The sequence below is a fragment of the Pseudorca crassidens genome, chromosome 4 (assembly GCF_039906515.1).
Source record: "Pseudorca crassidens isolate mPseCra1 chromosome 4, mPseCra1.hap1, whole genome shotgun sequence".
NCBI classification, from domain to species: Eukaryota; Metazoa; Chordata; class Mammalia; order Artiodactyla; family Delphinidae; genus Pseudorca; species Pseudorca crassidens.
The window spans coordinates 74,181,894-74,208,855 of NC_090299.1; the positions used below are offsets into that span (position 1 = coordinate 74,181,894).

The window sequence follows — 26,962 nt, forward strand, 5'->3', positions numbered from 1 at the left end:
CCCATGGTATGGCAGTGGCTCTGGGGTTTCACTGAGAAGCTCTGCGGTTTCACTGAAAGGCTCCTGATCAGAGGGGCCACTGGGTTGTCATTATAATTTGGAGACAACAGATTGAGAAATGCACAAGCCACTATACAAGTTGCTCTGAATGTTCTTGAAACATGAGTAACATGTTTGGAAAATGAACTCAGAGTGGCCTCTGAAAACTCTGGATTGTCAATATGTACAGTGAGTCTCTGGATTGATGTTGGAATTTGACATGAAATTAAGAATAACGGAACGGCTCATTCTCTGGAACATATGAACTTCACCAAAAAGAGATTCAAATTAGATCTGGAACTTGAAAATGAAAACATGGGTGCTCATTTCAACACCTGTACCTCCAGAAAGCAGATCATGTATTATGCCAAAGAATTCTCTAAAGATTTGCCAAGAGCTGTACGCGTTCTTGCTGATATAACACAAAACAGTACATTGGCAGAAGCAGAGACTGAGCACAAGTATAGAATAATCCTTAGAGAGATACACGAAATCAAAGCTAATTTACAAGAAGTTGTCTTTTTATTATCTTAATGTCATAGTTTATCAAATACTGCACTTGGATTGACAATGTGGGGACCAGCTGAAAATATCAAATCTATAAGTCATAAAGACTTAGTGGACTATATAACCACACATTATAAGAGGTCAAGAATAGTCCTTGCTATGGCTGGAGGAATCTCCTATAGTGAACAGCTTAAGTTAACAAAGTTTCCTTTTGATGACTTTTTTTTTTTTCCACACACAAAGGACAAAGAACAACTCTGGCTCCCTGCAAATTCACAGAAAGTGAGATTTGTTTGAGGAATGACAAGATGCCTTTGACACACCTTGCAAGAGCTGTTGCAGCTGTTGGTTGGGAACATCCTGATACAATCTCTCTCATAGTTGCAAACACACTGACTGGCAACTAGGATTGCCATTTCAGAGGAGGAATGAATTTAACTAGTAAGCCAGCCTGTCTCATCTGTTGTGGCAACCTCTGCCATAGCTTCCAGTCTTTCAACACTTGCTACAGAGATACAGGATTGTGGGGACTCTATATGAGTTGTAAACCAGACATTGCTGCAGGCATGCTACATGTTGTTCAAAAAGAATACATGTGACTCTGTATAAGTGTCACTGAAAGTAAAGCAGCACAAAAATTCTTCTAGAAACAAAACATGTTTTTGCAACTCTGAGGTTCAACTCCATGGTGAAGATATTGGTAGGCAAAAGTTATGTTATAATAGAAGAATTCCCATCCCTAACTTGGAAGCAGGAATTGATGCTCTAGATGCTGAGACAGTTCAAAAAGTGTGCGCCAAATATGTTTATGATAAGGGTCTAGCTATCGCTGCTGTTGGTTCCACTGAGCAAGATTTTAACTGGACTTGCAGTAACATATGCTGTTTTTGTGATTAAAATGCTCTTAGTCAAAATATTTAGAAATACTTATTAATAAAACTAATAGTGATCTGCAAGTTTTAAGCTATAAATTCTTTTTAAGAAATGAACAGGGCTTCCCTGGTGGCACAGTGGTTGAGAATCTGCCTGCCAGTGCAGGGGACATGGGTTCGAGCCTTGGTCTGGGAGGATCCCACATGCTGCAGAGCAACTAAGCCCATGCGCCACAACTACTGAGCCTGCGCTCTAGAGCCCACGAGCCACAACTACTGAAGTCCATGTGCCACAACTACTGAAGCCCACACGCCTAGAGTCTGTGCTCCACAACAAGAGGAGCCACCACAATGAGAAGACTGTGCCCGGCAACAAAGAGTAGCCCCTGCTCACTGCAACTAGAGAAAGCCCACGTGCAGCAGTGAAGACCCAATGCAGCCAAAAATTAAATAAATGAATAAATAAATTAATTAAAAAATCTTAACTTTATAAAAAAAAAGAAATGAACAAGTATTTGGAATTAAATATATTTGGAAAAGAAGACATAGGGACTATAGTTAAGATATCTAACATATACCTAATCAGAGTACAAGAAAGAGATAATAGAAAAACTGCAGAATAAGGCAATATTCAAAGAGGTGTTGACTAAGAATTTTCATGAATTTACAGAAACAGAAATCTTCAGATTTAGGAAACCCAGTGAATCCCTAGCAGAATAAATAAAAAGAAATACAAGGCTAGATAGATATATTGCAATGATACAGCAGAATACCAAAAGAAGGAGAGGAAGAAAGAAGGGGGGAGGGAGAGAAGGAAGGAGAAAAGGAAGGAAAGAGAATAAAAGAAAAAGAAAGACAATCTTAAAGACAACCAGAGAAAAACACAGATTACTGACAAAGGAACAAATTAGGTTGACATCTGATTTCCCAGTAGGCACTATGAAAATCAGAATATAATGGATTTTTTTTTTTTTTTACTTTTTAAAAACTTTTAATTTTATATTGGAGTATAGCCAATTAACAATGTTGTGATAGTTTCAGGTGCACAGCAAAGTGACTCAGCCATACATATACATGTATCCATTCTCCGCCAGATTCCCTTCCCATCCAGGCTGCCACATAACATTGAACAGAGTTCCCTGTGCTATTCAGTAGGTCCTCGTTGGTTATCCATTTTAAATATAGCAGTGTGTACATGTTGATCCCATACTCCCTAACTATCTCTTCCCCTCATCCTTCCCCCACCACCCATAAGTTCATTCTCTAAGTCTGTGAGTCTGTTTCTGTTTTGTAAATAAGTTCATTTATATCATTTCTTTTTAGATTCCACATGTAAGGGATATCATGTGATATTTCTCTTTCTCTGTATGACTTACTTCACTCAGTATGACAATCTCTAGGTCCATCCATGTTGCTGCAAATGGCATTATTTCATTCTTTTTAATGGCTGAGTAATATTCCATTGTATATATGTACCACATCTTCCTTATCCATTCCTCTGTCAATGGACATTTAGGTTGCTTCCATGTCTTGGCTGTTGTAAACAGTGCTGCAATGAACATTGGGGTATATGTATCCTTTTGGACCATGTTTTTCTCCAGATATATGCCCAGGAGTGGGATTGCATCATATGGTAGTTCTATTTTTAGTTTTTTAAGGAACCTCCATACTGAAAGATCAGAAAGAGAAATTCAAGAAACAATCCCATTTACCATTACATCAAAAAGAATAAAATACCTAGGAATAAACCTACCTAATGAGACAAAAGACTTGTACTCCGAAAACTATAAGACACTGATGAAAGAAATCAAAGAAGCCGCAAACAGGTGGAAAGATATATCATGTTTGTGGATTGAAAAAATCAGTATTGTCAAAATGACTATACTACACAAGGCAGTCTACAGATTCAATGCAATCCCTATTAAATTACCAACGGCATTTTCACAGAACTGGAACAAAAAATCTTAAAATTTGTATGGAGACACAAAAGACCCCAAATAGCCAAAGCAATCTTGAGAAAGAAAAATGGAGCTGGAGGAATCAGGCTCCCTGACTTCAGACTATAAGACAAAACTATAGTCATCAAAAAAATTATGGTACTGGCACAAAAATAGAAATATAGATCAGTGGAACAGTATAGAAAGCCCAGATATAAACCCATGCACCTATGGTCAATCTATGACAAAGGAGGCAAGACTACACAATGGTGGAAAGACAGTCTCTTCAATAAATGATGTTGGGAAAACTGGCCAGCTACATGTAAAAAAATGTAATGGAATTTTTTTTTAAAGCAGAGAGGAAATAATCACCAACCTAGAGTGATATTATCATATGACACAGCAATTCCACTCCTGGGAATATATCTGAAAAAAACAAAAACAATAATTCAAAAAGATACATGCACCCCAATGTTCATAGCAGCATTATTGACACTTGCCAAGATATGGAAGCAACTTAAGTGTCCATCGACAGATGAATGGATGAAGTTCACACACACATACACACTACAGAATACTACTCAGCTATAAAAAAGAAAAAATTTGCCATTTGCAGCAACATGGAGGGCACACATTGTACCAATAGCAGTTTCCTAGTTTTGACATTGTTCCATAGTTATGTAAGGTATAATCACTGGGGGAAACTGAATGAAGAGTATGTGGCACCTCTCTACTATTTTTGAAACTTCCTGGGACTTTATAATTTTTTCAAACTAAAAAACCTATTAAGCCCTTATTTTGCCAAGTTTTTGGCAGCAAGGATGGACAAAACAGGGCTTTAGAAAATCCTGCCACCTGGATAACTTTATAATCCTTTTGGGAGAATAGGTAAGACTCAAATATATTAAAGGTAGAAATAACAACCAAAAAAAGGGTTGTAGATATATGAGTAGTGTTACGGTTACAAAGTCCTTACAGTGCCAAGACCCGAGTATTGAGTCTTTCAAATAACAATTCAAAATGCCAACTGTTGGAAAAACAGCCTTGGTTCAATGTCAAATTCATGCAGTCAAGGTAGAAAGTAGGGTATCCCCAATATTAGACCAAACGGCCTTGCCCCAGAACAACCCTCAGTTTTCTGCAGGGAAAATCATCTATAATAGATCTTGCCACATACAACATTCATGTGCTAAGTGGCATATCTTTTCCATAGCTGATCACCACTTGCCCACCAGGCCACTTGCCAACCTGAGTAATAGGGTGTAACCCTGGGCACCAGTCCTGGTCACTAGGCCAGCTGCCCACGTTCTGGGAGGACCTCCACAGACACACAAATTATGCAGACCCTCCCCGACAGAGAGCAATCCATCACTTCTTGAGTACCGTTCCCCTCTTATTTTGGTGAGACTGATGTTACCAAGATCTCATGTTTTCCTTGACACTGAGCCATTAGAGATTTCTGTTCTTTGTTCACCCCTTTCTTTTCGTAACAAATTAAAAGAAATTTATTATGAAATATTCTGCGCCTACCATGGAATATGTGTAATATATGTAAAGTCACTGGCCAACAGAAGATTCCCAACATTAAAAATATGATTATAACTGGCTGTGTCTTCCTCCCCTTTTCCCACCCTCCTGCCTTCCCCTCAAACATAACCCCTTTCCTGAATTTTGTGTTATCATCTCTTGCTTTTTAAAAATAGTAGACTACAATGTAGGCATCCCCAAACAATGGTGCTCAGCTGTGTTTGCATTTAGCATATGTGTTTTTGCTCACATGGACTGTGCTTCTTTCTCTTAACAGTCTTATACATGTCTCCTAGAGCACATACGCAAGAGTTTCCACACTTCCACTTGAAGTGGAATTGCTGGGTCACAGAAATGTGATCTTTACTTGTTTTAGATAGTGCCAAGTTGTTTTCCAAAGGAATTGTACTATCTTACAACCCAACAGCAGCATATAAGATTCGGCTTTTCCACATCCTCACCAACACAGTATTATCAGACTTCATTATTTTTTCATCTAGTAGATGTAAAATGATATCTCATTATGATGTGTTTTTTTTTGGTTGTTTTTTGTTTTTTGGTGTACGCAGGCCTCTCACTGTTGTGGCCTCTCCCGTTGCGGAGCATAGGCTCCGGACGCGCAGGCTCAGCGGCCATGGCTCACGGGCCCAGCCGCTCCGCGGCATGTGGGATCTTCCTGGACCGGGGCACGAACCCGTGTCCCCTGCATCAGCAGGCGGACTCTCAACCACTGCGCCACCAGGGAAGCCCCATTATGATGATTTTAATGTGCACTTCCCTGATTGTTAAGAAAGTTAAGAATCTTTTGGGAATTTCCTGGAGGTCCAGTGGTTAGGACTCCATGCTTTCAAAGCTGAGGCTTTAGTCACTGGTCGGGGGAACTAAGATCCCACAAGCCATGCGACACGTCAAAAAAAAAAAAGAATCTTTTAATATCTTGAATAGTCATCTATATTTCTTTTTGTGAATTACCTTATCATGTTTTTTGGATATTTTTTCACTGGGTTGCAGCCATTCTTTGATTATTCTTCATCCTAGTCCTTTGTCAGATGTGGTATCAAGATTTTCTCTGAGTTTGTGGCTTATCTTCATGATATTTTTGGCAAGCAGAAGTTATTAATTTTAATGAAGTGAAATTTATTCATTTTTCCCTTTTCGGTTTGTGCATTTGGTGACTTTCAAGTCCATAGAGAAGGAGGAATTCATTGCGAAAGGGAAAACTTTAAATCTTTTAGAATAAAGTACAGGAGAACATCTTTATGACCTTTGGGTAGAGAAGGATTTCTTAAGACCCCAAAAGTGCTAATCATAAACTATTGCTATGTTAACAAACATTTTTAATGATTGTGAGGATAAGACAGGAGGATAAGCTGAGCTCCAGCCACTGTTGTTTAATTATTTTCCCTGGAGAAAAATACTGCTCTGAGCCGCGCTGAAGGGGTGGTTTCAGAACAATAGGCTGTGGGGACAGCCAGGGCCACTGCCTCTGTCCAAATTCCCATCCTTCTCCCCCACACACTGGCCACCACCTTCCCAGAAGGGAGGCACAGGGACCCACAGCAGTTTCTTCACCTTTAATTCTTCTTTGTTACTAGAGCTGATGGGGGTCTGTTTCCGCTAATCTTAACTGTGGCAAAATGCTCCAGGATGTCTATTCTTCTGGTTACATATGGAATTTCCTGGACTTCAGTTGATTGCTTGGGATGGGGGCTGATTAGATGCAGCTATTTCCAGGCATCCTTGCTTTTTCTTTCCTGAAAAACCATTGTGTTAGCAACATATTTTTAGGTGGGGCTACATTATTCACATACATTTTCTTTTCTTTTTCACCATACAATTTCAAAGCAAGTTTTCTTCCAAAAATAAAAAAAAAGAAGTAGCATCAAGGGCTACTTTCAACAGTCCTTTTCTTTATAATACTATTTGTGTAGTCCTTGTAATCTTGTATTTCTATCATTTTTATCATTTTAAGGCCCATTTTTTTCCCTGTGCAAACTCATGAGGCTTCCCTCCCCTCTCCCCTCCTTTCCCATACATCTATTTATGGATCATTATCCCCTTCTCCATCAACACCTTCTCAGCTTAGCTGAATGCTCCAGGGAGACTTGGCTGGTGTGAGGCTCTCTCATGATGAATGGGTTTCTTTTCACTCTTCCTAATGGGCTGGCTTCCACTAAGGGCAGCTAATTTCTTTGTAGCTACTTGGAATAGGTAGATTAAGTTACCAGTATTGCCGCTTATCTCATTCTGAAATCAACGATCCAGTTCACAGGATCACCACCTACAAATCTGGGGAAACTGTTACACAGAAGCCCTAGTAATTGATTAGTGGGTACTTCCTGAAATGAATCATTTACAAGACAATGCTTTGGTTCCCAGCATATTTGTGAGGCAATTAAGACCTAGTGAGTTGCTTATTTGTTGACTGTTGGATAATGGTCACTTTTTCCTGGTGTAATGTCTGAATCTTACCCCCATTTTCTCAGTATTCTGGCCACCATCTCTTTCTCATTTCTTTGTCCCGTGCTTCTATCTGAAACCATCTCAGGTAGATGCTTGTGAAACAGATGATCTTGAGTTTCCATCTGTCTTGGTTTGGATGGCACTGCCATGTCATGGATGTTTCGATCCCTGAAGCAAATTGTAGCCAGGATCTGCCTTCTGCCTTGCCTTCCCAGGTTCGACCAATCGTGTCAGAGGAAAAGCGAAGGGGATGCATGCGTAGAGGACAGAGCACCCTGCCTCTCCTCTTGAGACCTGGATGGCCATGGGGCATGCCATGCCGACAGAGAATGGCTGCTCTCCAGCCTGAGGGGCTGCTTGGGGCTGGAATCCTTGGTTTTCTATGCATTAGGTATTTATGACTTTGTATATTCCAGGCACAAAATTGCAGACTGTGCCTTAAAATCTGGGTGGACGGAAGTCAGATAATAATTGCTGTTCTGCACCAGGCACTTTCTGTGAACAAGATGATTCATGCTAAGAGTCTGACTTTCAGCATCATATTTAATCTTAGAAATATTGTGTGTCCTAGATGTGATTACCCACATAAGAAACCCAAGGCTAGGAGAGGTTGGGTATATTTTCTAGGTCATTCAACAAATAAGTGAAGAAATTCGATTCAAACATAGATTTATCTAACTCAGTAAGGTGCTTTTAACCACTACACTGTCCTGCCTCCCTCTTAAAAGAAATAAATGATAGGCTAGAATTACACGGTACTAACTAAAAGGAGGTTACAGAAAGGTAGGTTCAGGGTAGGCTGGAGTAGTCAAGGGCTATAAAGCAGAAGGGAGGGGTCCGCAGAGAGCATCTAATCCCATGTTTCTCAAACTCTTTTTTTAAAGTTGTGGTAAAAAAAAAAAATGTAACATCAAAAAATACATGGAATGCTTCATGTGTTTGCACAGGCGCCATGTTAATCTTCTCTGTATCTTTCCAATTTTAGTATATGTACTGCCAGTGAGTACTCTTAAAGTTTTTAACTTACAACCTATAACATGACATTTATTTTACATTATGACGCAGTAAGTGCATGTATTTATAACTGAAACAAAATTGTACTTCACAATACTTGCCCTATTCTATGCAGTGCACTCCACTTTTCTATTATGCTTTACATCATTCTTTAAAGATAATTCTCGTCATGGCCTCTTAAATAGACTTTATGGACTACAAATGCTGATCTAAAAACCTCAACCGATGGGGACGTTGAGGCCCGGAGATGCGTTGAGTACCTAGCGCGATGTCTTGCAAATATTAATCCCAAGTGTCTTTGCTTTATCTCCTTATGTGACCCAGCACACGCATGTAGCACCTCAGTGGCGGAGCTGGGATAGAATCCAGATTTCCTGATTCCCAGTCCAGGCTTTTTCAGTCAAGGAAAGTTTGTCAAAGGGGAGGGACTCTCCCATGGCAGGGTTTCTTCCCAGGCACTGGTAGAAATAGGAGGAAACAGAGCAGCTGTGGGACACGGACACAGCCGCCACAATGGGCCTAGTCGAATGGCACAGGGCGTTAGAACAAGGCCGTCTAATTCCAAAGACCATGCTCCTTCTGTGGTTGTCTCTCTTGTTTGCTCAGTAAAATTACCTGGGAGTAATTATCTTCAATAATACTTACGCCCAGGTGACACTTGGATCCAATAATTAAATCCAATGATTTAGGGATGAGGGTTGCCTAAAAAGCCTCCCCAGGTGATTTTACTAGAGAGATACTGCCTCAATGCAGCATAGAAGGTATCCCTTAAAACCCTTCCGTCTTATCCTTCAGGCCTCAGCCAAACTACCACATGTAAACTAGACAGCTAGTGGGAAGCAGCCGCATAGCACAGGGAGATCAGCTCGGTGCTTTGTGACCACCTAGAGGGGTGGGATAGGGAGGGTGGGAGGGAGACGCAAGAGGAAGGGGATATGGGGATATATGTATATGTATAGCTGATTTACTTTGTGTTACAGCAGAAACTAACACACCATCGTAAAGCAATTATACTCCAATAAAGATGTTAAAAAAAAAAATGACCCCCTCCTAGGCCCATGGAGTCCCGACTCAAAGTCACAATCAAAAAGTAACTGCCTTTTGTACGGATACCAAGGGGGAAAGGGGTGGGTTGGGAGGAACTGGGAGACTGGGATTGACACATATACATTATTGATACTACGTATAAAATAGACAACTGATGGGAACATACTGTAATAGCACAGGGAACTCTACCTAATGCACTGTGGTAACCTAAACGGGAGGGAAGTCCAAAAGGGACGGGATATCTGTATGTGTATGGCTGATTCCTTTTGTTGTGCAGTGGAGGCTAACACAACATTGTAAAGCAACCATATTCCAATAAGAATTTGAAAAAAAAGTAACTGCCTTTCTTTTCTTGTATTCATCTAGCACTCACAGATCCTCTCATCCTGTGTTTGTCTCCCCTGTTACATGATGCTCTGGACTGAATCCAGAGCTTATGCCTTACTTATCTTTGTATCCAAGTGTGTCACAAATATTTACAGAATGCCCTTTGCTCAGATGGCTCTTCTTCCCCAAACCACCCAGACCTCTGAGATCTACTCTGATTCAGCTGTAACTCCTAATGAGGGTGATGAAAATTCTCCCCCCCGGATCAGTCCTACCTAGGACAAAAAGGGCACTCGCTCTAGGAGCTGCAGAATCCTGACTGGTGAAAACAGACGCTAAAGGCAGTGAGACTGCAGCATCCCTTCTCATGTGGCTGGGCTTTCTCTCCCACGCATTCCCCTCCAGCCATCTCCTCCAGATTTTCAGATTTCTGACAAGGCAGTGTGGTCCAGTGTTCAGAACCCTGGACAGGAAGTGGGAAAGACGGACTTCCTGTCCTGGTCATGACCGTCAGTGTGTCCTGCAATAGGCCCTCACTTTTCCGTTTTGTTAGCTGGGAATGACCACGTTCCAAACTCAATTGTCACCCTCTGCTCCCTTTCCCCTTGGGGATTATATAAGAACTCTTATATATGAAAACAAGCTTTGTTCAGGTCCTTGAGCTTTTCTGAGGGCAGCCTTGTATAAATATAAGATACCTTTTGTTATTGTTTGCAGCCCAGGGGATTTGCGGAAAGAAGTTGAGAGCCAGTGATGCTCGTTTTTATAGGCAGAAAATAGCTGCTGGAAAAACAACCTGGTGTGTAGAGCACAATGTTCTTATCGAGCAGACAGAATTATCTTTCCCAGGCCGTCATGAACACAAAACACCTGGTGCACACGTTTCCTGCCCCTTCACATATTTTGAAAGAAAGAGACCTTTACTCTGACCTGTCAAGCAGTGATCTTCATGAACTTCTGTCCACAGACCACGACAGTTATCTTGGCTTGCCGCTGTACAGTTAAATGGTAAACACAGCTGATCGTCACTCATGGGGCATCTTCTCCACATATCACTCAGATCTTATCAGATCCACACATGTGTTTCTTCTTCCTTAAAATACAGCCCCTGGATGGGCTAAGAGTCAGGGCCTTCCTGACACATCCACCCAACACTGAATTGGGTGCTGTTGAGAAGATAGGAAACTTGAAGACTTGATCCTGACCTGGCCATGGATTAAAATCTTTGAAGGGAAAAAAAAAAAAATAAATCCACTAAAAACATTTAGAGAACCATACAAATCTATTCGTAGTAAGACTCACTCCCTACTTTAAAGACTCAGGTGTTTAAAGAAGGTAGAAATCAGTGTGGAAAATCTCCCTGGAAGATGAGGATGCAATATACATGGAAGGTGCTTAATAATGTCAGTTAAGTGAACAAAAGAAACTGGAATTGGGCCTTGAATGACAAAAAGCGTTTGAAATGGTGGACGAAGGGGCAAATAACCATACTGGGAAAGCCAGAGTTTAAGGATTGACTTTGGAGTGAAGCTGATGGACCTGGGTATGCCACTCACAAACTGTGATTCTGAGCATGTCACATAAGCTCTCTAGACTTTACTTTCCTCTTCCATTATAAGTCAGTACTAACAATATCTCTGTCATAGGTTTGGGGAAGAATTAAATGAGATTAATGTAGGCAAAGTTCTTAGCCCAATGCCGGGCATATGGTAACTGTTAAACGTTTATTTATTGTTATTGTTGTTATTAGTACTAGGGAAAATATAAACAAAGACAGGAATTGCTCAGTCTGAAAATCTGAAAATATCTTCCCCTTAATAAAATAATCAGAATACTTGGCATTAAGTGATACTGATGTAAATTTGAGCAGCCAGCGCCTGCCTATTGCAGTGTTGGAAAGAAAATGTATATTTATGGCTCCCTCAAGCTCTGACCTTCTGCCTCTTCCCTTTCTTTCAGCACCCTTCCCCATCCCCACTACCCCCATATCCCCACGGCACCACAGAGAGCCCACAATCCCTCCTCTTTGCCCTCTTCTCCCCGCCAATACCCACCTTCTCTCCTAGCCTGGTGAGAGACTGGTGAGTCATAAGGATGGACATGCAACTGTAGCCTTTCAGGCAATGATGACAGGCTATGGGTTCTGGGGACAGAGATTCCCTTGAATATTTCTTGATGCTATCAAGTCAAATATAGACAGCTAACCACCTCTAACACAAGAAGTGCTCAGCAGGAGAATTTTGAGTTCCTTTACAGATCAAATTTTCAAGAGAGAAAAACTTAGGAATTCTTCATTCTCTTCCTTGAAGAGACATGGATTGGACCACAGCACCATAGCTAAGCCATGATGTCACAGGTCATTAGGGCTGTCCGTAGCTGCACTCAAGAGCCTGATGCAGGCATCTGCTTGTTGAGCTGTGAGCTCCCACTTCTCTCCCTGCCCAGTGTTGACCATCATATTCCTACTGAAATGGTCTTGGCCTCACTCCCAGGTTCATAAGGCTCTCTTGGCTTCAAATTACCTACAGTATAAAAGCCAAACTTCTCATCCTGGCAGATAATCCATCCCCTTCACCTCCATCCACTGTCTTCTTCTCTGTCTTCTCCTCATCTCCTGCCGTGATAAACTTCTCCCAAGTGCGCCCCTCAACACCACACGCTTTCAGGTCATTGTCCTTTGATCCGAACCCTTTCCCTAATCTTCACCTAGTCAACTCCTGCTCATTCTACCAGAACCAACTCCAATATCATTTCCAAAGTCAAAACCATCATCTCTTCACCAGCCTTTGGATTCTATAGTTCTTTGTTCTGGGTTGCTTGGACTCCAAAAGTTTAGCATATAGTAGATGCTTAAGAAATATTTCTTGAAAGAATAAATGAGTTCTGACTTCAATAACAGCGTTTATTATGACGTATGATAATTGCCCTACTTACTTGTTGGTTTACAGGCCGTTTATAGGCCGTGAATTTCTCAAAAGAATAAGGTGAAGGGAAATTGCGTCTTTTATATCTGTATTCTAGGACCCTAGTACAGTGACTCATAAGGTAGGCTTTAAGTCGAAGTGTGACGAATTTAAAAATTTCTAATATATTTTTTGCAAAAATAATTTTTTCTCATTAGGCATTCTTTCTTTTATGATTTGGCTACCCTCCTCTCTTAATGTTGAGTTGAGGAAAGGGATAGGGAGATGTTTCCAGAATATAGCTGAGAATATGAAAAGCAGGAAAGCAGGGGAAGCCTGCCTTAGGTTAGAGTCTCTGGAATCAGAGGCTGAGTCTCATGCAAGTGCTGTCAGGGACATCTTGTAAAAGAGCGAGGGAAGCAAGACAGGGGCATGGGCGAAACAAAGCGAGATGTGGATTCGGCTACAGTCCAGCCTCAGCCCAATCCCGTGGGAAGTTCCGGGACAAGGGACAAGGATGGCCTCAGAGAATTACCCCACCTGGAGGCAAAGAGGTTGGGATTTTATACCCCTGAATTAGTAGTTGGCTGCAACCATGCCAGAGGTAGGGGGATACCTCCCAGGCATTTCTGCATGGAACAGCTCCTGTGGACCGAGAGTGAGTCTTCAGGGAAGGGTCCAGCTGCAAGCATTGGTCATCAACACTCACAGCAGCTGAGTGACAAGAGAACTAGTCTAGGAAAGGGATCTGAGCAGCACAACAAAAGCTCCTACCCTACCCCTAAAAATAAAGATGATAGAAAGTGCTTACTCCTAGGAGGATTATGCAAACCTTTATTTAAAACCTATCTCCTCCTACTTCATCAACAAGTCTATCTGGACCAGTTGCTCACTCCTTAACAGATTAGAAACAGCAAGATAGAAGAGGGTGCAGAGACTGTTAAAGGTAAGTGCAGGGCTTCCCTGGTGGCGCAGTGGTTGAGAGTCTGCCTGCTAATGCAGGGGACACGGGTTCGAGCCCTGGTCTGGGAGGATCCCACATGCCACGGAGCAACTGGGCCCGTGAGCCACGGCTGCTGAGCCTGCGCGTCTGGAGCCGGTGCTCCGCAACGGGAGAGGCTGCGATAGTAAGAGGCCCGCCCGCGCACCGCGACGAGGAGTGGCCCCCACTTGCCACAACTAGAGAAAGCCCTCGCGCAGAAACGAACACCCAACACAGCAAAAATAAATAAATTAATATATAAACTCCTACCCCCAACATCTTCAAACAAAAAAAACACAAAACCACAGCTTTAAAAAAAAAACAAAAAAAGCCCACAGCCTACTTCCAAAGGCACACCCACATTAAAAGAAAAAAAAAAAAAGGTAAGTGCACCAATAGAAGCCAAAAAGAAACAAGAACGCCAAAAAGCACAGCAGTGTGGAACCTTGTAGTGTAGTGCCCTGGAGCGTCGTAAATTAAAGTCTAAAAAAACTGAGATTGACAATGATGCCCTAAGTCAACGATGCCCTAAGTTAACGATGCCTTAAACAAGTTGTGTTTTGCATTCTATGTTTAAAAACACGGGGTGATGTGCCAAGTCATTTTAAAAGATTTCATTCGAAATTTGGAAGCTTAAGGGATGTGAATAATTACACGGACATTTTATTTTTGCAGATTATCTTCTTCCCTGCCAGCCCCTGAATAAGCGAGGTGTTACTGAACTACATCTTGGAAAACATCTGACCTCCAGGAGCCGTTGAAACTCCTTGGATAGTAGCACAACTTCAGACTTGTTTAAACGTTCTGACAGTTCTGATGCCACCTGGCACATGTGATTACATAATCAGAGCTGATAGAAACCTCTGATCACCACATATACACACAGTCTGATTATAGAGCAAGCTCTAGCCGGGCATCAGACACGTGGGGCTCAAGTTCCTCCACTGTCATTAACATCTGTATGACCCTAAACAAGTCATTTGTCTTCTCTGATCTCAGTGTCTTTGCTGTAAAGGAGAAATAATCATAGTTATCATATTACTATTAATATTACATTACACCGATATATGATACGTAGTATGTTATTTTATTATATTAACAATATTATTATGTCTCATCAGCCTGCTATGAGGAGCCAATGAGATAATGTTTGTGAAATTGCTTTGCAAGGGGTGAAAAATAATTAAAATGGAGTATTTGGAAAAGTAAATACTCTTTCATTCCTTTCTTCTTTCTGATGCAATTTTTGACAGTTTTGTAAACCCATAAAACCGGCAGAATACACACGGACACCATCTCCCATCGATTTATTCTGTCCCAGCTCTCCACCACTTGGCCTCCTAGGCCACCCTCCCGGTGGCCAGCCTGTACTCCCATTTCTAGCTCCAGTTTCAGAATGACTGCCTTTGGAGAATGGGGTTTCTCAGGAAGAGTATTGCACAATCAGAAAACGTTGATCTGCCAAGGCTGTAACATTTTTTTCCTGGAGCCTTTTCAGGAATGTGTCACAGGAGGTGGGGGAGATGGGCCATGGAACAGAGAGTACTAGGCACCAGCCACCAGGTAATAAAATGTCCAAGCATTCCTTTTCAAAATCTAATGAAGACATCAATCTTCATTAAGTCAAAAGGTCTGGGGTCCACAGCGGTGAGATTCACTGAGCCGCTTCAAAAAGCAGGAGGAACAATGACCAAAATGCAGGCCATAGAGCAAGAGACAGTGAATTCTAGAACTCGATGATGTCTGTTTTCAACAAGGGTTGAATGTGCCAATAGCTATTATCACTAAACATGAGCCCTGAGCTCAGTGTGATGCCAGAGCCAGCTTGCACCAAATCAAGAGAGCCAGTTCTTCATGGCTCTTCCCAACCCCATGCTCGGAAACCAGCAGGTGCCACCAATAGGGTCCCCCACTCCCCACCCAGAGAGCCAGCTTACCGGCACACCAGTGCTTAAGCTTGTATCCGAATGTCAACAAAACGTCTGGAATCCTGAAATAGCTTTCAGAAGAGCAATGTTGTTCCTGAATTTCCGTGTGAACCGCTGGAGGGAAAAAGTTTGTGTATATAAATATAACAAATCCTTTGCTTTCAGATCCCAAATCACCTTCCTCACATAGCCTCTCTTTTCCTTCAGGCTGAATGTGGAGAGTGGCTACCACTGAACTGAGAAAAACCTGAGTCACCGTTACATCCTTGGCATTGTCCACTTGATTGTTTTTTTCCATGAGTGTTTCCCAGGCCATCGGTACAGAGGACCGATGGGACAGCAATTATTCTGCAGGGAGTACACCCTCAGAGCTTGAGGGATCCTGTAGAAAAGCAGGGGCAAGATGCTGCTCTCTGCTTGGAGGGAGTTTGCAAAACAGATTGGATTCAACTGAAAGAGGCCAACCTTAGGAGGAGAACATCATTTTCTTCTTTCCATACCAAACCATAGGATTAATGAAGAATCAAGGGGAATAAAAATGCAAACATGCACAATATTCACTTCCACAGACTTTTCTTTCACTAATGTCTTTGTGGCTGTAGCTGGTGATTTGCACCACTCCTTCCCATAACTTCCCTAGAGGCTGAAAGGAAAAGGAGTGGGGAAGAAATTAGCATTTACAGAGCACCAACTCGCTATCAGGTCCTAGAGTGTCTTATCTAGTTAACACAGCAACCATGCAAGGAAGGTACTATTACTTCCATTTTTTCAGAGAAGGAAAGGTAAGAATTATCTAAGGTTACCCAGCTAATGGGTTTGGGAGCAGGAATTTAAATACTGGTCTCTGACTTTAGATTTTGAGCTCTTTCCACACTTTCTACTACTGTATTGACCCATGGAAAAACAAAGCCCAACTGTGGAACCAGTTCTGGAGACACAGGTGCAGGCTGAGTCTGGTCCCTTGGGGCTGGCCTTCCACAAGGATACACATTAGATTGTCTAATGAGGGAAAGCTAACAGACATTCAGGTGCAGGACTTGCCATTTCTCAGGGGCAGTTTTGAGACAAACACCAATTCTTTGTTGTCATGCTCATTGAAGATGTAAAATAGGAGAAGAGCATGGGAATCAGAGACAAATGCTGGACAAGGTTTTTAAGAATTTTTTTTTCAAGCTCCTCTGTTCTATAGCCGAAGTAGCCAACTACTCCCAACTTAGCCTCAAATTACCACCTATGTTCTTTAAAGAAAAAAAGAAAAGAATGTCTTTTCCAGTAATTTTACACTGGGAGAAATACATGATGGTCTTACCTATAGACTTGGCATTGGCAATTGTGCATCATTTTGTGTCATATCGCAGGCTAAGGAATGTGACACACTCCCTTTGGTTTCCTGGGATACACCCCAACAAAGGACTTTGTTTTTTCAGGTTTCAGTGATAAATATGTTACTGATACTCATACTTTAAATTCATAGCGTATACCAAGTCACAACTCAGTGAGGTTAACAGACAGTTTTCTTTTTAGATTTTGGATGAAGTGGCAAAGAGATACTCCATTGATTTCTGCACCCTACACCTTTACACACTTGAAAACAATAATTTATGCTTCCTCTAAATCTTCTTTTCGCCTGGGCAATGACCTCATTTAATAGGCTTTTTATATTTTGGATTATGCAAATAATAGATATTCAAAAGTTAAATAATGAAAAAATTCTAATGTAAAATGATATAAAATAGGATGTTATTTTAATTGTTAGTGCACATCTTAACAAGAAATGATACCTTAGGAATTTAATGTTACCCCAATTTTTTAAATATACTAAATTTTATATACAGTTTTGTGTAAAGTATTTAAAATTTTTTATTGTGATAACCTAAAGTCTGGCAAGAGAGAGGGAGAGAGAGAGAGAATTATGTATGTGTTAAGTTATGAATATGCTCAGTTGAAAGTGCCTTTATGACCTCCAGATGGAAAGGTATGCAGTGGATATATGGGTCTGGAACTCAGGAGGAAAGTTTGGACTATAAGTATAGTTTTGGAATTTATCAGTATATAGACGGTAACTGGAGTCGTAAGAATGGATAGGATCATCCAGTAAAAGTATACAGACTGAGAAGAGGATAGGGTCTAGAGCTAAACCCAGAAAATCCCCTACATTTAAAATCCAGGGCTGTTCAGATGCCTAAAACCACCCAAATACTTCCACCACCTCGGGGCCCATTCCAGTGGGATTCTGTCTTCTTCTACCTGCTGGGTAAGTTCTGACCCAGAAAAGAGGCTTCACTGATATTTCAGATCATGTTGGATTCTTTTCTACACCAATGTGAAAGCTGCATCATGGGAGAATTAACATTTAAAAAAAATGGCACGGGAGAACTCACACTTGAAGTTAGAACGTAGGAGCAGTCAAGTGATGCAAATCCAAAGATGACTCAGTTATTAGAATTACGAGACCAGGACTTTAAATCAACTATTGTGATATGTTAAAGAAGTTACTTAAAAATATGGATATAATAGGTAAAAATATGAAGCATTTCAGGAGAACAATTTAAACACTAAAAAATAGAAAATATAAAACTGAAAAATATAATATCTAAGACACTTGGGGCTTATAAGTAGCATTTAGACACTACAGAGGAGAGTGAATGGGGAGATAGAGCAATAGCAGTTGCTCAAATTGAAGGAAAGAAAGAAAAAAGATAGAAAAATAAATAGATTATCCATACCATGAATAATATCAAGTTTCTAATGTACATGAATTTGAGTATGAGGGGGAGAGAGATAAGCAGGCAGAAAAACATACTTAAAGAAATAATAACTGAAACTCTCTAAATTTGATGAAAACACCAACCCATGGATCCAAGATATGCAACAATCCCCATGCAAGATAAATACAAAGAAAACCCCTTCTAAATACATGATGGCCAAATTGGTGAAACATAAAGAGAAAGAGAACATCTTAAAAGCCACCAGAAAATAAGACATACATATAGCAACAATGATATGAATGATAGCTGATTTCTCATCAGAAACTATATAAGACAGAAAACATCACAGAAGACAAGACAGAAAACATCTCAGAAGACAATGCAACACCATCTTTAAAGGAAATAAACTGTCACCATAGAATTTTATATCCAACTAAAAACATTCTTCAAAAACGAAGGTAAAGTAAGGATATTTTCAGATGAAAGAAGGCTGAGAGAATTTGCTGCAAGCAAATTTATACTACAATAAGTACTAAAGAAAAATTTTCAAACTAAAGAGAAATGATACCAGATAGAAACCTGGATATACAGAAAGTAAAAAATAATGAAGAAAATAGGTAATGGGCCCTCAGTTTCCAGTCCAGCATGTAAGGAGCTTTAAGAAGTCACCACTCTGTGCTAAAAACTGTAAAAAGCTGAAGAAACTGGAAAATCAACAATTCTTCTTAGACTTCTCTGTCCGAGAAGTGAGGTCAAAGGTCAAACTGTTGCCCCTCGAATTGGAGAAACAAGTGAATACAGAGAGTCACAACTTATTGGAGCAGAAACTCACAAGTAGTAATTTCTGTGGGAACCACTACCTGGGCAGAAAAACCTGAACTGTAATTGACAAATTGCTGGAGGCTGAGTGTGGACAACTCTGAGAGTTCTCAATGAACAAGTACAATTTGAAACTAAAAACACATTTTCTTGCCTTGTAAAAAGGCATCTATTTGGCTTTTAGTACAAAATAACTCAGAGAAGCAGAGAAAGCCAGTTATTGAAAAAAATTCCCTAACAAATTTTAGTCACAGTCCCTGTCTTTAGCTTGGCTTAGAAAACAGGAAACTACAAACCACCTAATATCTGCCCTTTTGAAGAAATCTTATTTAAAGAAAAAAAAAAAAAAGGGGGAAAATAAAACAGTCCCTGAAATACAGCAGTTGGTTTTTACAGGGCCCTGGAAGCTTGCCTTAATCATTCTAGTGAAATGGAAGACATGTGGTCATTGGAATATGGCCATCTCCTTGTTTTATGCTAGTAATGATTTTCATCTGAAGGGAAGATGATGGTCTGGGCACCATTTGATGCCCCTGATGCAATCTGAGACATCAAGGTCAAGTTGCCCCAAGTCTTCCATTCCATATCTTCACTGAACCTCCCCCATATACAGTCTCTTGTCACTGGATGATGAGTGAATAATGGACTCATCAGGGTAGAAAGACACTTCATTGATGGAGCCAGCATGGCTGGGCAGCTTATACAAAATCCTCGCGCTTCTGATATCCCACATAAACACAAACCTGTTGGCCAAGCCAGCTGCTATCTTGCTTCCATCAGATGATCAAGACCATCTCAGAAGATTCTTTTGAAAGTGGTGCACATTTTTTTTGAAATATCTTATTATTTACATTATCACCCTCCAAAATCAAATACTTTCAGATATAACAAAATATGTACAAGATCTATATGAGGAAAACTACAAAATTCTGATGAACAAAATCAAAGAAGAACTAAATAAATGGAGAGATATTCCATGTTCATGGATAGGAAAACACTATATTGTCAAGATGTCAGTTCTTCTCAGCTTGATCATAGATTCAATGCGATCCCAATCAAAATCCCAGCGAGTTATTTAATAGATATCGACAGACAAACTGATTCTAAAGTTTACATGGAGAGGCAGAAGACCCAGAATAGCCAACACAATATTAAAGGAGAAGAACAAAGTTGGAGGACGGATACTACCCAACTTTAAGACTTACTGTAAAGCAACAGTAATCAAGATAGTGCAGTATTCACAAAAGAATAGAAAATGGATCAATGGAACAGAATTGAGAGCCTAGAAATAGCTTTCCAAAGATATAGTCAACTGTTCTTTGACAAAGGAGAAAAAACAATCCATTGGAGCAAAGACAGTTTCTTTGACAACTGGTGTGGGAACAACGGGATATCCACATGCAAAAAGAAAAGGCTAGACACAGACCTTCACGAAAATTAACCCAAAATGATCACAGACCTAAATGTAAAATGCAAAACTATAAAACTCTTAGATGACAACATAGGAGAAAATCTAGATAACCTTGGGTATGGCAATTACTTTTTACATATAACACCAAAGGCATGATCCATGAAAGAAATTGATAAGCTGGACTTCATTAAAATTATAAACTTCTTCTCTATAAAACACAGTGTCAAAAGCATGAGAAGACAGTCCACAGACTGAGAGAAAATATTTACAAAAGATACATCTGATAAAAGACTGTTATCCAAAATATACAAAGAACTCTTAAAACTCAATGATAAGAAAAAACCCAACATGATTAAAAAATGGGTCAAAGACCTTAACAGATACCTCATTAAAGAAGATATACAAATGGAAAATAAGCATATGAAAAGATTCTCCACATTGTATGTTATCAGGAAGATGCAAATTAAAACATCAGTAAGATGTCTTCACACCTATTAGAATGACCAAAATCTGAAACACTGACAGCACCAAATACTGACAAGGGTGTGGAGTAACTGGAATGCATACATTTCCGGTAGGAATTCAAAAACAGTACAGTCATCTTGGAAGACAGTTTGTCAGTTTCTCACAAAACTAAACATATCCTTACCACACAATCCAGCAATCATACTCCTTGGTATTTCCCCAAAGGACTTGAAAGCTTACGTCCCACAAGAATCGACACACAGATGTTTATAGTAACTTTACTCATCATTGACAAAACTTGGAAGCAACCAAAGCGTCCTTCAGTGGGTGAATGGACAGATAAACTATGGTACATCCAGACAATGGAATATTATTCAGTACTAAAAACAAATGAGCTATCAAACTATGAAAAGACATGGAAGAACCTTAAGTGTATATTACTAAGTGAAAGAAGCCAATCTGAAAAGGCTACATACTGTGTGATTCCAACTATACAACATTCTGGAAACGGCAAAACTGGTGACAGATCAGTGACTGCCAGGGGGAGGGGACACAAGTGATGAACAGGCAAAGCTCACAGGAGTTTTAGAGCAGTTAAAATACTCTCTATGATATTATAATGATGGGTATATGTCATTATACATTTGTTCAAGCCCATAGAATGTACAACACCAAGAATTAACCCTAAGGTAAACTCTAGACTTTGGGTGATTATGATGTGCCAATGTAGATTCATCCTTTGGTAACAGATGTAAAATTTGGTTGAGTGATGTTGGTCATGGGGAGGCTGTGCATGTATGGGGCAGAGGGTATATGGGAAACCTCTGTACCTTCCTCTCAATTGTGATGTGAATCTAAAACTGCTCTAAAAAAATAAAATCTTAAAAGATCTTCAGAGAGACTCAGTCATAGGGGTGGTCCCACACTTCTGTGAGTTTTACTTCCAAGAGTTTTACCAGGCCTTCATAGTAAACAGTGGAGAAACCTCTCCCAGTGCTTCCAGCAGGGAAGTGGAAAAGGAACCATTTTGAAATAGGCTAGAGTATTCTGTTCTTCTTAACAAGGACTGTGCTCAAGAGAAGCTATTTGATCAAAACCCAACTTCCTGGGGTTCTGTCAGAGCCTAACATACACAGGGAAAGGGAAATATCTAACTCTAGCCTCTCCAGCCATACTGTCCTACCTAAGGGATGAGTGGGGAATAAAACTCAGAAGCACTGATGAAATTCACTGTCCAGGGCACAGGCTCACCAAAAGACTGCAACCTAATCACAGGATTGTGGAACACTTTCCCTCCTCCCACACCTTACCACCACATTACTAAAGGCATATTTACTGCAGTTCCTTTACACACTACATCATGCCCACCTTTCAACAAAAAATTATAAGGCATACTAAAGGGCAAAAAACTACAGCTTGAAGAGATGGAACAAGCATCAGATCCACAGTCAGATATGACAGGAATGCTGGAATTATCAGACGAGGAATTTAAAAAACTATGATTGGGCTTCCCTGGTGGCGCAGTGGTTGAAAGTCCACCTGCCAATGCAGGGGACACGGGTTCGTGCCCCGGTCCGGGAAGATCCCACATGCCGCTGAGTGGCTGGGCCCGTGAGCCATGGCCGCTGAGCCTGCGCGTCCGGAGCCTGTGCTCTGCAACGGGAGAGGCCACAGCAGTGAGAGGCCCGTGTACCGCAAAAAATAAATAAATAAATAAATAAAAACTATGATTAATATACTAAGGCTTTAATGGGAAAAGTAGACAACATGCAAGAACAGATGTATGATATAAGCAGAGAGGTAAGAATTCTTAAAACTAATCAAAACAAAATTTTAAAGACAAAAATTTTATAAAAGAAATGAAGAATGCCTTTTGATGGCATTAGTGGACTGAATATAGCTAAGGAAAGAATCTCTGAGTTTGAGGATATGACAATAGAAACTTCCAAAAGTGGAAAGCAAAGAGAAAAAAAAAAAAGACTTAAAAAAACAAAACAGAGTATCCAAGAACAAGCATAACTACAAAAGGTATAACATACATAATGGGAATCATGGAAGGAGAAGAGAGAAAGGAAAAGAAGAAATATTTAAAGCAATAAGGACTCAGAATGTTCCCAAGTTAATGTTAGACATAAAACCATAGATCTAGGAATCTCAGAGAACACCAAGCAGGATAAATTAAAAATAAACACGAAAACAAAAACCACACCTGAGCATATCATATTCAAACTTCATAAACCAAACATAAGCAAAAATTCTTGAAAAAAACATTCATGTATAGAGGAGCAAAGATTAGAATTACATCCAACTTCTCTTCAGAAACCATGTAAGCAAGAAGAAAGTAGAGTGAAATATTTAAAATGTTAATAGAAAAAAAACTACCAACCCAGAATTCTGTACCTTGTGAAATTATCTTTCAAAAGTAAAGGAGAAATAAACACTTTCTCAGAAAAACAAAAATTGAGGGAATTTGTTGCCAGTAGACTCGCCTTGCAAGAAATGTTTAGAACTTCTTTGGAGAGAAGGAAAATGATATTGGTTAGAAACTCAGATTTACAAAAGGAAAGAGCATCAGATAATTAATAAGTGAAAGTAAAATAAAAACATTTATTTTTCTTACTATTAGTTTATCTAACAGAGAGTTTGTTCAAAATAATAATAGCAATAATATGTTCAGTTACGATTGCTTATATACATAAGCATATACACATATATAAGCATACATATATACATATGCTTATATATAAGTGAAATGAATGACACCAATGATATAAAGGACAGGAATATTCTGTTATTATACATACGAAAAAGCCAGAAGAATACTAAATAATCAGGAATTAGGAATATTAGGAATTAGGAATATTCTGTTATTAGGAATAGGGAATATTCTGTTATTATACATACCCAAAAGCCAGAAGAATACTAAAAAGTACCCAATTTATCCAAAAGAAAACATGTAAGCAAGAACAAACAATCAGATGCAACAATTTGAAAATAAACATAAGATGGTAAGCTTAAACCCACTTGCGTTAGCGTTAAAACATGGCTGCAAATTCTTTGACATCCACTCCATTAAAAGTTGGAGTCCATCTCTCCTCCCTTGAATCTGGGTAGGCTTGTGAATGCTTTGACCAATGTGACTTTTGAGTCTAGGTCACAAAAGTTCACACAACTTTGGCCTTGTTCACTGGAACACTCGCTTTTGAAACCCTGAACCAATATGTAAAAATTTCAACTACCTTGAGGCTGACATACTAAACCTGTGGCTTAGTCATAAAATGTAATGCTACTCAGTGACATAAAGGAATGAACCACTAATACACAAAACAATATGATCAAAACTTAAAAATATTATGCTGAGAGGAAAAAGCCTTACAAAAAGAGTATGTGCTATACTACTCCATTTATACAAAATTCTAGAATAGGGAAAACTAATCTATGGTAGAAAAAATCGAACTGTGGTTGACTTTAGTGGGGGTGGGAGTTGGCAGAGATTGATCGGGAAAGGCATGAAACAACTTCCTGAGCCTGATGGTACTGTCCTATATCCTGAAAGAGGTTTGGGTTATACAACTTTATGAATTGTCAAAATCAGTGTATATCCTTAAGATAAATTAAGATTTATTTTGTTTGTATGTTATATATCAAAGAAAAAACTGCAAACAAATACTGAACACTACTTAATGTTATGCAAATCGAAATGTTTATAGGGAAGCATACTGATGTCTGCAATTTACTTTGCAATGCAATAAAGAAAAGATGCATTAATGGATTGGTAGAGGGATGCATAGGTGAATAGATACACAATAAAGCAAATATAGTTAAACGTTAGTGGTAGACTCTAGGTGGAGGGTGTACAGGTGTTCACTAAAAATTCTCTCAACTATGCTGTAGCTTGACATTTTTCATATTAAAATGCTGGACATGTTTCCAAAAAAAGGGGAGAAACAACTTTTTTAGAAAAGGGGAAGGGGGACAGGAGGGCAGGGAATGAGTAGTTAGGGAGTTGCTCCTTCTTCTTTGCTGTGATTCTTGCTTTATAGATAGAAGAAATTGCTTCTATAAAAACTGATTAAACCAAGATCCCAGTAGAATGTAATTTTACAGGATATCTATATTAAGTGGTTTTCAAATCCTTCCAGAATCGGTCGGAAACGCCCAGGTTCCTGAAGTTGTAGGAGAGTTCCTTGCCTGAATTTGCCATGGCCTGTTCATGGTTGGTGGCCTGTTTGGGACTGAGCTGGGGAACCCCAAATGCAGCAAGCATTGCTTCCAAAGATACTCAGACTGAGAGATCTGTTGAGAGGATAAGGTCTCCAAATGGACATCTCAAAGGATCTCATTATTCTAAAACAGCTCAAAGAATGTTTCCTACATGGTGCTAAAAGGGATATAAGGGGGAAAAAAATCCCTTGTACTATCAACTCCAGGAAGGCAGAGATCTATGTATCTTGCTCACCATTTTTTCTCCAGCATTTTAGTACAATGTATAGCACAAAGTAAAGCCCGGTTAAATATTTGTTGAACAAATTAATGAATTGAACGTTGTTCCCTCCTACTGGAAATCTTGGAGTAAATTTCAAAATTCATGATCCACACATTTCAACTGTCCTCTCTACTCAGCATCAGTGGAAACAACTTCCAGCAAAGTCTTGCTAAAGAACAGAATTTTATATCTTTGCCAAAACGGTTAATAGGTTTTTCCAGTAAGAGGACAACCAAGATGAAAATTACTACTGCTACTATTATTTATTAAGCAAGTGCTATAAAGCTAGGGGCTATGTTAAGCACCTTACCTTGTTGCCAATCCCTGCAATAAGCCTGAAAGGTAAAAATGGGATGAGAAAAACAGTGCTTAGCTAAGATAAATAATTTACCAAACGATATGCTGCCTGACTCCAAAGCTTACTTACAACACTTATCACAGTATAAGGTGCACGTGCTCTGTGCAGAATAACACATAAATAAATGTAGAAGACCATTATCTAGTTAGGTTGCTTTTCCCCATGTGCATATATGAAGAATCTACTCTTAGCAAACGCCCACTGCACACCATGGTGTGTGTGTGTGTGTGTGTGTGCGCGCGCGCGTGTGTGTGTGTGTGTGTAGTAACTGCCTAAACAATTAAAAGAAGGAAGGAAGCACATCCTCCCTGGCCTTTGGCCTCTCCCTTCCTCACCCTCTAGTAAATACAAGTCTGTCCAAATCAGAAAGCTCTTCCTACCTCTAGTAGAAATAGTTACCCCAGCATTATTATTCTCTACCCAACAGTTTTTAAAAAAATATCTGTTCTCATGAAAGGATGCTCCTGGGGGTTTGTTGTTTCTCCATGCCCTCAGTGGACACTCCAGAGCCCTGTTCCTCTCTCCAGTGAAGGTCCATTTGAACCCTGGACATGTACAAACGATCCTGCTTTGATCACAACCATTCCTAAATAATAGCACAAGAATAGCACCCATACAGGGACATAGAAACCATAGATCTGGGGAAGAAGCACATCCGGCAGAGAATCAGGAAGTACCAAAGATTTGTCTTCAGTGCAATCCACCATTCCCTGCCAGGGTCCCTCTACTCCATGTTGAAAACTTTCCTACCCAGCTGGAACCTTGTCTAGAAATGAATATCTACTAATAACATGGGACTGAGTTAGGACATGGGATTTCTAGGCCACAGTCACAATGTCACAACTAGACTCATGTTACACAGGTTCAGTATTAGAAGTCAGAGTTCTATTCCTGAAAACACATCATATCATTAGATATGAAAATTGATCAAAAATAAAAATTAAATTAAATTCCTCTTATATTTTCTTTTTAATATGAGGTATATCATAATTCAGAATACTGCATAAGATTTATATCTACAGTTAAAATAATAATTATGTCAATATCCATCTTGATACCCAAATCCCAAAACAGATCCACTTCTGAAAACAATGACCTAATTCAAGAAATTGAATATAGCCAGTATTCCAGGGGCCCCCTCAGGACACTCCCGAATCACATTCTTTATG

General features: G+C 39.8%; 1 protein-coding gene and 2 pseudogenes across 4 annotated transcripts in view; 1 reads left to right on the plus strand and 2 right to left on the minus strand.

Moving 5' to 3' along the window:
- Window positions 1-26,962, minus strand: part of KDR (kinase insert domain receptor) — a 98,714-nt gene that overhangs the window by 12,355 nt on the left and 59,397 nt on the right. For 2 of the 4 annotated variants that reach the window (XR_010943025.1, XR_010943022.1), the window contains 2 exons: window positions 25,746-25,770; window positions 15,556-15,660 (listed from right to left, as the gene is read on the minus strand). The gene's annotated coding sequence lies outside the window, so the exon portion shown is untranslated. The remainder of the gene's footprint in view (window positions 1-15,555; window positions 15,661-25,745; window positions 25,771-26,962) is intronic. The other 2 variants (XR_010943024.1, XR_010943023.1) reach the window with 2 other exon arrangements.
- Window positions 315-1,443, plus strand: LOC137223010 (mitochondrial-processing peptidase subunit beta pseudogene; annotated as a pseudogene).
- Window positions 8,261-8,352, minus strand: LOC137224208 (U6 spliceosomal RNA; annotated as a pseudogene).